At 37.4% G+C, this 14,235-nt stretch overlaps 1 protein-coding gene across 1 annotated transcript in view; it reads right to left on the bottom strand.

The window, feature by feature from the left end:
* Positions 1–14,235, bottom strand: part of LOC138852655 (uncharacterized) — a 445,859-nt gene that overhangs the window by 148,116 nt on the left and 283,508 nt on the right. The gene's annotated exons all lie outside the window — the stretch shown is intronic.

The following is a 14,235-nucleotide window of genomic DNA, read 5'->3' as shown; positions in this document are numbered from 1 at the left end:
CAGTTGATCCAGAATATTAGTACCGTTTTACCAGGAGCACGAGCCATTGATCCAGCCAACAGCACTCTCCTCGGTGCTCCTCTTGGGTCCAATGCCATTGATCTGATCCTAGAAAAAGAAGTCTCAGACCTCCAGATGAGGGAAGGCAGGATGAAAGACATTGATACACATGATGCCTTCTACCTACTCACCAGGTGCCTGTCAATCCCAAAACTTACCTACTTTCTGAGATGCTCCCCAACCTTCAGGGTTGGAGGTCTTCTGTTTTCAGAGATTTTAAAACTGAAGTTGAAAAATTTTGGAAATTAAGGTTTTCTTACCAAAAAAAAAAAAAAATAGTGCAAAATTCTGGCAAAAATATTGATGCAATCAGCTTGTTTCTATCATATTTCTAAGTATTTTTTTTTTTTTCAAAAATGTAATTTTTATGTTATTGCTGTCATCAAAAAGACATGTTGGCAATTAGTGTTTTTTTTTTTTACTCCAAAAATTACTATTGTTATGATTGTTTCATTCTGAATACTCAACATGGCAAGTTCTGTGAGGAATAAAGTGAAGAGCACAGAGTTGTTGCTGCTCAGTTGCCTCTGGGCTGTCAACAATGACAGGGGTTTGCAACACGCTCAGATTAGGTGCTCCGTGTCCATAGAGTTTTATATAAACAAAAATGTGAATAACTCAGGAATTAGTTATTGACATTTGTTTTATTTTTTTCAAAGAGTAATAATAGGAGTGTCATGATTTTTTCACACAACATTGATGAATGATGGTTCTATTAATCTTCAGAGGGGATTTGCAATATGTTTTACCATTTTGTTTTTATTGACTCTTATTCTCCCAAAAAACTTCTAAAAAAAAAGCACACAAATTTCAAATTTTTTTAAAAGACAATCTACTGACATTTCTACTAACTCTTTATCTTTCATCTGATGTTGATTAGAACATTGTACATCTTACTAATTTCGTAGGCCAGGGAGGGTTTTATGATAAATACAATTTCGCAATATCTTGCAACTTTGCAACAGGAAATCAATACAAACAAGTGTGTAGGATACAAACTGCTTTTTAAATCACAGGATAAAGTTTCATTTGAAATTGAACCAAAAAAAAAAAAAAAGAATGAAAGGGCCTTTGCTCCTTCAGCAGTCCGAAACTCAAGGAATATGACTCTCTCCTTAAGACCATGCTAGAGAGTGTACTCAATCTTTCCCTTGAAGATGGACAATGGTTGCAAGCCTCACTTCCAGTCAGGCTTGGGAAGGCTGGGAGTATGCAGATCCTCCCAGATTGCCCTACTGGCTTTCCTATCCTCTTCCACAGCATCAAATGAGTTAATTAGACAAATTCTTCCTGATAATCTCAGTGACTCAGCAGAAATACAGGACCCTAACTATGCCAGTCCCATCACTGAATGGGAGACTCTTGCTGCTCCAGCACCAAACCCTAGTGCAGCACTGGATTACAAACAGTCAAACTGGGATGGCCCCATCGCTGAAAAGGTGCTTGCCAACATGCTCAGGGCTGTAACATCAGACAGGGAGACTGCTCATCTCCAAGCTGTGAGTGCACTTCACTCCAGGGACTTCCTCCAAACAGTTCCCATATTGGCAATGGCAACGCACCTCGACCCTAAGACCCCAATTCACGCGAAATATACGTGTATTTGCATCGAAGTGCAAGCTGACCAATATGGTCTACATGGTCTTAACTGTTCCAAAACCAAGGGCTGGCATGCAAGACACAGTGAGGTCAACGACATCATAAAGAGAACCCTTGCTACAGCTGGATGCCCAGCCAAGAGGGAACCCCGATCATTAGCAGCCAACCATACCCACAACCCAGCAAACCGCCCCAATGGGAGCACCATCTATCTTTGGAAGAATGGCAAGCTCTTACCATGGAACTATACCTGTGTACCCACACTGGCTGACACCTATATCCATCACAGTGTGGGGCGACAGGGAGGACCTGCTGACGACAGGGAGGAGTACAAGATCGGCAAGTACAGGAACATAAGCCAACAGTATCAATTTGTCCCAGTGGGATCAGAGACCTTGGGATCATGGTGAAAACATGCCACACGTTTCCCCAAAGAACTGAGTTCCAGACTCATCAACACCACCTGGGACCCAAGGACAGCCACTTTCATGTTCCAGCGCCTCAGCATGGTCATCCAGAGGGGAAATGCATGCTGCATTCTGGGCTCACGTTTGGCTGTGGAGCAGCTGGAGGAGATTCATAACCTTTGATATATTGCACCAATGTATTCATGTTTGTGTTTTCTATGAATGTATTCTATTAATAAAGTACATATATAATATAAATTATAGGGGGTGGTAGAAGAAAATATTCAAACAGCTCCGGGGAGAATCTTGAGTTTTCCCTGAGGTACGTTTATTTTCTTCTCTGAGGATGAGGGCCCCTAGTAAAGTTCTAGAGGTGGTACCTCCCTATATATATATATATATATATATATATATATATATATATATATATATATATATATATATATATATATATATATATATATATATATATGTCGTGCCGAATATGTAAAACTGGTCAATTAGCAAGAACTCATTTAAAATTAAGTCCTTTCTAAAATTTTCTCTTATACGTTTAAAGATATATTTTTTTCATTAATGTTGATGTAAACATTAATAATATTGCACCAAAAGGAACTTAGAAAACTTACCTAACCTTATTATAACAAGCGCAATTTATTTTAGCCTAACCCAACTAAATATATTTTAAATTTGTTTACAATAATTTAATACTAAACAAACACAGTGAAATATATTTTTTTCGTTAAGTTCAGAAAGATTTTGGCGAAATTATTGCATACACAAATTTTCTCTTGTCCTATTTGGCAAGATGAGCTTTGCTGTTTAAGCCAAGATCGCAAGTTCTGACACTCTGGAACAACAAAGCAACACCCACACCCAGTCCCTAGACACCATCAACACTCTAAAAGACCAAGTCACCCTACTTACTACCAACATTATAGAGGAAAGATCAAGAGTGGACCAACAACTTGCCAATGTCATAACCAACTTCCAAGACCATAATGACCAACAGCAGCTATCTGACGCTGTTGTAGTTAACAGCAAACATCTCCCACCCACAGTCACCCAAGAGACCTGCATGGAGACCACCCTGCAGCTTATCAAGGACCACCTTCGCCTTAACATACGTAGTGATGACCTAAAGAATTGCAAACTGATGGGCTACCAAGCAGGTAAAAAAACAGAGCTGTTAAAATTCCAAACTAGCCTACAAAGAAACAACCTACTAAAAACATCTATTTCTATGAAAATTGATGTTTACGTCAATGAGTGCCTTACCAAAATAAGACAAAACCTTCTTTATCGGCTAAGAAAATTACGCTATGCCCCAAAAATCCACCAGTGCTTTGTGAGGGATGGAAAAATCGCAGTTAGGAAACAGCCCACTGGGAAGAGATACTTCATCTCTACAGAACATGACCTTAAAACATTCCTAAGTGAGGCTGGACTAACAGAATCAGAGTAAAGTGCAGATAATACCCACAGTCCACAGTTAGTGTTATATTGTCATAAATTTGTGCCCCCCTAAAATTCTAATACCCCAACTACTTTTGATTGTCATTGTTGTAATCAACGACCATTCTACCTCATAGTCTTAATTTGTTTAATATCTACAGAATCTATCTCCTTTTTTACAACTTACCACATCACTGTTCCATCTTATTTTATTATAAACTAGCCATAACTTGTCCTCAATAATTCCACCTCACTTTAAGAAATACTCAATTGCCCAATTTTATTCTAAATCCCTATTATTGCCCAATTTTGCTTTAAACTATATTGATCAAATTTATTGTAAACTTCTTTTATTGACCATTTTTATTCTATACTTTTTTAAACTAGTATTTTCAACTACAACTTTTATATTATCCTGTCTACCATCTTACTAGCATATTATAACCAAGTCATTGCCATTTTTATTTTTATCATTTTTTTTATTATTCTTTTGCTAACTTAACTTGTGTATTTTTTTCCTGTCAATTTAAATCTAGTTATACTCTAATTCTTGTAAACAACTTATATAAGACCTTAGTGCAATTACAACTGAGAGTCTTGTGCCTTGTTTATATTATTAGATTAAACTCAGTTGTACTATAGCTCAATGTAGCTCAATACATAGTCAATACCAAATTCATTATATTAGACCATAGTGCAATTACTAGTGAGAGACTATTGCTATTTTTAATTTGTATTTTTATATTATTAGATTAAACCTAGTTGTACTATAGCTCATTCTAGCTCAAAACATAGACTCCACAAAAGTCATTATATTAGACCTTAGTGCAATTACAAGTGAGAGTCTTGTTCTATTTTTAATTTGTATTTTTATATTACTAGTTTATACCTAGTTGTACTTTAGTTCATTCCAGCACAACACATAGACAACATCAACTTCATTATGTGTAGTAGTGACTATACTCTATATGACCAAAATACTCTAGCTATATACTTGTCCAAACTTCCCACCACCACAGATATCAGTACTAGAACTCAACACACAACTCAGGATATAAATAACCATAATTTAAACCTAGAAGATGATTGATCACGTTGACCCTGATCTAAACCTCCATAATCTGACACCCAGTCAAAACCTATTGGAAAGTAACTGCCTTTATTACACAGCATCACAAGCCAGCACTATCCTAAACAATGCTAAAAGTCTATCAGTACTTAACTACAACATCAGGTCCTTAAGCAAACACTATGATGACCTCCTGGCACTCCTTGAATCACTAAAGACAACCTTCTCCTGCATAATTCTTACTGAGACCTGGCTTCAGCAGGACGCAATAGATATCTACCCTCTACCAGGATACACAGCAATTCACAACTGCAGACCAAACCAAGTTGGGGGTGGTATTGCAATCTATTACTCTAACCAATTATCTTGTATTATCACCACTTGCTTTAGTGATGAATATGGGGAATACATTTTTGCTAATTTTACTGTAAAAAACCTTAAGACACCTATAACAATCGGTGCCATTTACCGGATACCTCACACAAACATCCCAAATTTCAGTGAGAAATTAAAGTCACTAATAACAAACAGACAAATGAATAAGCACCACCTTCTCTTAGCTGGAGACTTCAACATCAATCTTGGCTTCCTAGATGATCAGCCTGTAACTGATTTCATCAACAATATGAACAACACACTTCTCATACCAACAATAACTAAACCAACCAGGCTCACTGAGACAAGTGCAACCATAATAGACCACATATGGACCAATATACTAGCCCCCCTTAAATCAGGGATAATCACAGATAGCATTAGTAAACCACCACTTGAATACAGCAAAGTCTCATTTAGACTCCATGACGAGGCCTCAATAAGGAAGTTCACAGCTGACCTAGAGACTGTTGACTGGCTTACAGAATTCTCCAAGGCCAATAGTATTGATGACTGGACAGACATTTTTCTTAACAAATTACTTAGACTATACAACAAACATTGTCCTATAAAAACGAAACAGATCACAAAGAAACGGCTTGGTTGCCCATGGCTAACCAGCACCATTCTGAAATCCATTGACAAGAAACACCAATATGAAAAGCAATATAGACAGGGCTTAATACACAAAGATATTCTTAAACACTATTCATCAGTTCTCACCAAAGTAATAAAGAAAGCCAAACAACTATACTACTCCAGTAGATTCACAGACACTAGAGGAGATATAAAAAAGACCTGGAAAACACTCTCTCAGATTCTAGGGACCCACAAACTGAAAAAAACAAGAATATTGTCCTAACTAAACCTAATGAAACCTACATCCCACTGACACAGCTAACAAGATAAACGACTTCTTCTCAACCATAGGATCTAATCTCGCCAATAAAATCCCACATACCAATGCCCATGCCAGGGACTACCTAGATGGGAATTTCCCAAATTCCTTCTATCTTGCACCAACTGAGCCCTCGGAAGTCACCAAGATTATAAAGTCACTTAAAATTAACTCAGGGAATCTGTCTCATGTCCCACCATTACTGTACAAGCGAGCTGCCCATGTCCTTTCGCATGCTATTTCATTACTTTTTAACAAGTCACTAGAAACTAGCACCTTCCCGAAACTACTCAAGATGGCAAGGGTTACACCAATACATAAAGGTGGTGACCCTACAGACTTAAACAACTATAGGCCAATATCAAACTTACCATTGCTATCCAAAATCTTTGAGAAACTCGTGCACAGGAGATTATATTCATTTATAATGGCACAAAACATACTCAACCCCTGCCAATTTGGATTCAGGAAAAATAAAAGCACTAATGATGCAATCATAAAAATGCTAGATCTGCTTTACACAGCATTGGAAAATAAGGAATATCCACTAGGAATTTTTATTGGCCTAAGAAAAGCTTTTGACACAGTAGACCACGACATCCTACTCCACAAACTTGACCATTACGGTATAAGAGGCCATGCGCTTGCTTATTTCAAATCTTACCTTACTAATAGGTATCAGCATGTCACCATTAAAGACACAACATCAACAACACGGCCACTTGATACTGGAGTTCCGCAGGGAAGTGTCCTTGGTCCCCTGCTCTTCCTCATATACATCAATGATCTTCCATACGTATCCCAACACCTGAAACCCATTCTCTTTGCTGACGACACGACTTATGTCATCTCTCACCCTAATCTTGCCACCCTCAACACCATTGTTAACGAGGAGCTGATCAAAATATCGATTTGGATGACAGCCAATAAACTTACGCTTAACACTGACAAAACCTACTATATTATGTTTGGTAGCAGAGCAGGAGATGCACAAATTAGCATTAAGATCGACAACACTCTAATTACCAGACATAATGAGGGCAAATTCCTAGGTCTATACCTTGACAACAACCTGAATTTCAGCACCCATATCCAACACATAACCAAAAAAGTATCCAAAACGATTGGGATCCTCTCCAAGATACGATACCACGTGCCGCAAAATGCCCTTCTCACACTATACCACTCACTTATTTATCCATACCTCACCTATGCTATTTGTGCTTGGGGATCAACTGCAGCAACACACCTAAAGCCAATAATAACCCAACAAAAAGCTGCAGTAAGAATAATCACTAAATCCCATCCCTGGAAACACACCCCCCCACTCTTCATAGATCTAAACTTACTCCCTGTTCAGTACATCCACACTTACTACTGTGCAATCTACATCTACAGGACCTTAAACTCCAATATCAACCTTGACCTAAAACACTTTCTTGATAGTTGTGACAGAACCAACAGGCATAACACTAGACACAAATATCTCTACGACATTCCCCGTGTCCGACTAAACCTTTACAAAAATTCAATGTATGTCAAAGGCCCTAAAATCTGGAATACCCTACCTGAGAACTCTAGAACTGCAGACACATTCATCACCTTCAAAACTACCATTAGAAAACATCTTATCTCCCTGATACACCCCGTCAACTAACTACACGAATACCACCTGGTGGTTCACACTTACACTCACTCACCCATTTGACCATAAACAGAAATATTAATCTCAACCTTAAAATAATGAATCCTACGATACTCCAATACTGAAACTATGTACTGTGCCAAAACAAAAGCATACACATTGCTAAACTCACAAACTAGTATTTAGTCACTTAGCCATAATACCTACTTACCTCATAATTTGTAATATTTTAAAATAAAGAATTAAACTAAGTCTGCCCGAAATGCCTAGCCATGCTAGGCGTTCTAGTGGTACACTCTGTAATCATTATTTAACTACATATAAACCACACAATAACCAAATTCTGTAAATTCAACATTGTAATCCTTATAGAGAATAAACTTTGAATTTGAATTTGAATTTGAATTCGGCACGACATATATATATATATATATATATATATATATATATATATATATATATATATATATATATATATATATATATATATATATTATATATAATATATATATAATATAATTATATATATATATATTATATATTTTTTTTTTTTTTTTTCAACAAGTCGGCCGTCTCCCACCGAGGCAGGGTGACCCAAAAAAGAAAGAAAATCCCCAAAAAGAAAATACTTTTATCATCATTCAACACTTTCACCACACTCACACATTATCACTGCTTTTGCAGAGGTGCTCAGAATACAACAGTTTAGAAGCATATACGTATAAAGATACACAACATATCCCTCCAAACTGCCAATATCCCAAACCCCTCCTTTAAAGTGCAGGCATTGTACTTCCCATTTCCAGGACTCAAGTCCGACTATATGAAAATAACCGGTTTCCCTGAATCCCTTCACTAAATATTACCCTGCTCACACTCCAACAGATCGTCAGGTCCCAAGTATCATTCGTCTCCATTCACTCCTATCTAACACGCTCATGCACGCTTGCTGCATATATATATATATATATATATATATATAATATATATATATATGTATATATGTGTATATATATATATATATGTATATATGTGTATATATATATGTATATATGTGTATATATATATATGTATATATGTGTATATATATATATATATATATGTATATATGTGTATATATATATGTATATATGTGTATATATACAGAAGTTTGTGGTTACAGGAAAGTGGGTGCAGGAGGGAAGAGGAGCGATTGGTGGAATGATGATGTAAAGAGAGTAGTAAGGGAGAAAAAGTTAGCATATGAGTAGTTTTTACAAAGTAGAAGTGATGCAAGGAGGGAAGAGTATATGGAGAAAAAGAGAGAGGTTAAGAGAGTGGTGAAGCAATGTAAAAAGAGAGCAAATGAGAGAGTGGGTGAGATGTTATCAACAAATTTTGTTGAAAATAAGAAAAAGTTTTGGAGTGAGATTAACAAGTTAAGAAAGCCTAGAGAACAAATGGATTTGTCAGTTAAAAATAGGAGAGGAGAGTTATTAAATGGAGAGTTAGAGGTATTGGGAAGATGGAGGGAATATTTTGGGGAATTGTTAAATGTTGATGAAGATAGGGAAGCTGTGATTTCGTGTATAGGGCAAGGAGGAACAACATCTTGTAGGAGTGAGGAAGAGCCAGTTGTGAGTGTGGGGGAAGTTCGTGAGGCAGTAGGTAAAATGAAAGGGGGTAAGGCAGCCGGGATTGATGGGATAAAGATAGAAATGTTAAAAGCAGGTGGGGATATAGTTTTGGAGTGGTTGGTGCAATTATTTAATAAATGTATGGAAGAGGGTAAGGTACCTAGGGATTGGCAGAGAGCATGCATAGTTCCTTTGTATAAAGGCAAAGGGGATAAAAGAGAGTGCAAAAATTATAGGGGGATAAGTCTGTTGAGTATACCTGGTAAAGTGTATGGTAGAGTTATAATTGAAAGAATTAAGAGTAAGACGGAGAATAGGATAGCAGATGAACAAGGAGGCTTTAGGAAAGGTAGGGGGTGTGTGGACCAGGTGTTTACAGTGAAACATGTAAGTGAACAGTATTTGGATAAGGCTAAAGAGGTCTTTGTGGCATTTATGGATTTGGAAAAGGCGTATGACAGGGTGGATAGGGGGGCAATGTGGCAGATGTTGCAAGTGTATGGTGTAGGAGGTAGGTTACTGAAAGCAGTGAAGAGTTTTTACGAGGATAGTGAGGCTCAAGTTAGAGTATGTAGGAAAGAGGGAATTTTTTTCCCAGTAAAAGTAGGCCTTAGACAAGGATGTGTGATGTCACCGTGGTTGTTTAATATATTTATAGATGGGGTTGTAAGAGAAGTAAATGCGAGGGTCTTGGCAAGAGGCGTGGAGTTAAAAGATAAAGAATCACACACAAAGTGGGAGTTGTCACAGCTGCTCTTTGCTGATGACACTGTGCTCTTGGGAGATTCTGAAGAGAAGTTGCAGAGATTGGTGGATGAATTTGGTAGGGTGTGCAAAAGAAGAAAATTAAATGTGAATACAGGAAAGAGTAAGGTTATGAGGATAACAAAAAGATTAGGTGATGAAAGATTGGATATCAGATTGGAGGGAGAGAGTATGGAGGAGGTGAACGTATTCAGATATTTGGGAGTGGACGTGTCAGCAGATGGGTCTATGAAAGATGAGGTGAATCATAGAATTGATGAGGGAAAAAGAGTGAGTGGTGCACTTAGGAGTCTGTGGAGATAAAGAACTTTGTCCTTGGAGGCAAAGAGGGGAATGTATGAGAGTATAGTTTTACCAATGCTCTTATATGGGTGTGAAGCGTGGGTGATGAATGTTGTAGCGAGGAGAAGGCTGGAGGCAGTGGAGATGTCATGTCTGAGGGCAATATGTGGTGTGAATATAATGCAGAGAATTCGTAGTTTGGAAGTTAGGAGGAGGTGCAGGATTACCAAAACTGTTGTCCAGAGGGCTGAGGAAGGGTTGTTGAGGTGGTTCGGACATGTAGAGAGAATGGAGCGATACAGAATGACTTCAAGAGTGTATCAGTCTGTAGTGGAAGGAAGGCGGGGTAGGGGTCGGCCTAGGAAAGGTTGGAGGGAGGGGGTAAAGGAGGTTTTGTGTGCGAGGGGCTTGGACTTCCAGCAGGCATGCGTGAGCGTGTTTGATAGGAGTGAATGGAGACAAATGGTTTTTAATACTTGACGTGCTGTTGGAGTGTGAGCAAAGTAACATTTATGAAGGGATTCAGGGAAACCGGCAGGCCGGACTTGAGTCCTGGAGATGGGAAGTACAGTGCCTGCACTCTGAAGGAGGGGTGTTAATGTTGCAGTTTAAAAACTGTAGTGTAAAGCACCCTTCTGGCAAGACAGTGATGGAGTGAATGATGGTGAAAGTTTTTCTTTTTCGGGCCACCCTGCCTTGGTGGGAATCGGCCAGTGTGATAATAAAAAAAATATACCTATATATATATATATATATATATATATATATATATATATATATATATATATATATATATATATATATATATATATATTATATATCGAACACACTACACCAAGTATTAGGAGACAACACCAGGTGCCATAATATATGGACACAACACCAGGTGCCATAATATATGGACACAACACCAGGTGCCATAATATATGGACACAACACCAGGTGCCATAATATATGGACACAACACCAGGTGCCATAATATATCTTCATCTTTATTTACTCTACCTGTTCCACCTTAAATTAACAAGAGGATATAAACTGCATAATGCTTCCTTGTGTGCTCAATGTTTGCGTACTAAAAGCTTCATGTACCTCAAACACAAGTGTAATATTAAGTGTGTACTAGAACAGTACCACAATTATGGGAACACTTTAACAGCGTCTGAACATATTCGTGTTATGTTTGTACTCACACAGATCGCCTCCTAAGCTGATTAACAATTGTGAGAGAAAATTACCTATTTTCACGCTTTTCGGTCTACTGAACATGACTTTAGTGAGAAGTCGAAATATAAAGGAATAGTAATTGCTAATTTTGAGTGTTCTTGCGGGTTTGTTTATGTTTGCTGTTATGTATCCTCTACCATTATCTATAGCTACTGTACCTTTTATATAGAGCCTAAATATTTTTACGAGATTTGATGTACTTCACTTTGACAGTAATTTGTTATACTATGTATTTGTGGATACAATGATGATGGGTTGAATTTTTGGCTGCATTTAGAGGAGTTAGTGTTTTATTGGTCAATTTTTGTTGGTTGTAAGAACAAGAGGCAGATGGAGACCTTGGAGAATTACGTCTGTCGGTAAGATATTATTTATTTAGCAAAACTGAACACACTGTAAGTGATATTCTGCTACCTTGATCTACATGATAGTTATATAGCGGAAAAAAGTCTAAGCATGATTTCCTGACATGTTCAATCACACAGGACGAATTCCCTGCAGGATAATAATCACCAGCTTGAGCTGAGAGACTTCGGTAGGGAAATGAGGAAGTTGTCAAGTTTAGTATATCATTAATGATTCATTAGGATCAGAGTAAGTGAAAAGAGGAAGTGTCATGCCTAAAGAAACAAAGTTTGTGAGAGATATAAAAGAGTTTTGGGAGAGGCATGGGCCACAGGTAAACAGTAGGTCGAAGTTGTCAGATATAGATTTAAGAATGAAGTGTTATTATGCACAACAGAAATTTGTGTTTATTGGAGGGTGGGTGTGAGTGAGAAGATAAATGAATGGTGGAATGGTGAGGTAAAGAGGGTGGTAATGGAGATGTGTAAAATCTGAAAGCTTTTCACACTGTAAAAATACAATATAAGGATACAAAGTGAAATATCAAACTAGTGATGGGAGTGTACATAAGGTAGGCTTATGAGAGAATGGATGAATCTATATCATCATATTTTTCTGATAATAAGTAAGAGTTATGAAGAGAGTTGATTAAGTTCAGAAAGCTTGAGGACTTATGGGGAGGAAAAGGAAAGATGGAGAGTAACTTTCGAGTTGTTAAATGTTGGTGATAAAATGGAGTTGATTTAATTTAGTGGGCAAGGAGGAATAACTTCTGATAGGAGTAAGGAAAAGTCAGAGGTGGATGTAGGATGAGTGTGAGGCAGTGGACCAGAGTGTAATGGGGATAAAATAACTGGTGTAGATGAGTTTAAAAGTAAGTTGTTAAAATAAAGTGGAGATGTAGTTACAGCGTGGTTGGTGTATTTGTTCAATGAATACATCACAAAGTTGGGAAGATCCACCATGGAATGATCTTTTATATAAAGAAAAATTGGACATGAGTGTAAGAATGATAGGATACAGAGTTTGGTAGAATTATTATTGAACGAGTGTGGGTTAAGACAGAAAGTAAGACTGCGGAAGAACAAGAAGGATTTAGGAAGCTTAGGAAACGTGAATTCCAAGTATTTATACAGAAGCATGTAAGTGAATAATATTTAGGTAAGAGTAAAGAAGTGTTTGTCACATATATGGATCTGGAAAAGGAATACGAGAGGGTGAATCGGGGAGTAATGTGGCAGATGTTGCAAATATATGGAGCCACTAGTTGGTTATTATAAGCAGTAAAGATCTTCTATTAACAACATGAGGCTCATGTTAAGAGTTGTAGAGCAGAGAAACTATTTTCCAGTAAAAATATTTTTTAGATAGGAATGTATGATGTTGTCATGGTTCTTTAACGCATTTTAAACTGGGGACGCTAAAGAAGTTAATAACATATTTTGTACAAAATAAAATCTGTTGTAGTTACTTTTTTTTTTTTTTTTTTTTAGGCTTCGGTAGGCTTCGGTAAGCAAAGCTGAAAAGTTTCAGAGGGTTTTTACAGAATGAAATGTAAAGTGAAAATAGAAATGAGCAATGTGACGTGACTAACAAAACTACTGGCAAAGTAAATTTGAATGTCTGATTAGTAAGGAGAATGGAGGAACAGAATGTATCTAAATGTTTGGGAATGAATGTTTATCAGCGGATGGGTCTGTAAAAGATGACTTGAACCATAGAAAAGACGAATGGGAAAAATAGGTGGTATATTAAAGCACGTAAGGAAGGAAAGAAAATTATAAATGTAGCCAAGAAGCGGAATGTAGCAGAGAGTGGTAGTATCAACCACTTTATGTGGGTCTGAGGCATGACTTTAAAGGTTGCAGCAAAAATGAGGCTGCAAACAGTGATCTTATGTTTGATAGAAAGAGGAGTTACTGAAGTGGTTTGAACACTAAGAGAGGATGGAGCTGACTGGATGACCAAGAAATGTATCAACAGTAAGTGACAGAAAGATGGGGAAATGGGTGCCCAGGAGGGGTTGGAGAGTCTGCATGAGAGTTTTTAGTGGTAGGGGCCTGAACATCCAGCAGGTTATGTGAGTATGTTGTTGGAGTGTGAGCAAGGCAACATTTCTGAATGAATTCAGGGAAACTGGTTAGCTGGATTTGAGTCGTGGAGGTGGGAAGTACAGTGCCTACACTCTGAGGGACGGGCGGGGACGGTCCGGTTTAGAAGGTAATGAATTTCATGTTTTTTTTTACTTTTGACATGATAGTTATTGAATGACCGATGGTGAGTGTTTCGTTTTTTGAGAAACCTTACCATAATGGGAGGAAGCTGGTGTGGTAAAAATCAAACTCTACTCTTATGCATACTTACCATTATCTATTGTGACTTCTTATGCATTAATATATAAATATACTTAATATAATATAATATAATCTCAATTTCAATTTTGACCAAAACCTTGGTAAGGATGTCAGAGGAAACAAGGACGGGGAAATCTA

This window comes from Cherax quadricarinatus, chromosome 13 (genome assembly GCF_038502225.1).
Source record: "Cherax quadricarinatus isolate ZL_2023a chromosome 13, ASM3850222v1, whole genome shotgun sequence".
Taxonomy (NCBI): Eukaryota; Metazoa; Arthropoda; class Malacostraca; order Decapoda; family Parastacidae; genus Cherax; species Cherax quadricarinatus.
The sequence above is the reverse complement of the archived record's forward strand: the minus strand, read 5'-3'. Positions and strand labels throughout refer to the sequence as shown.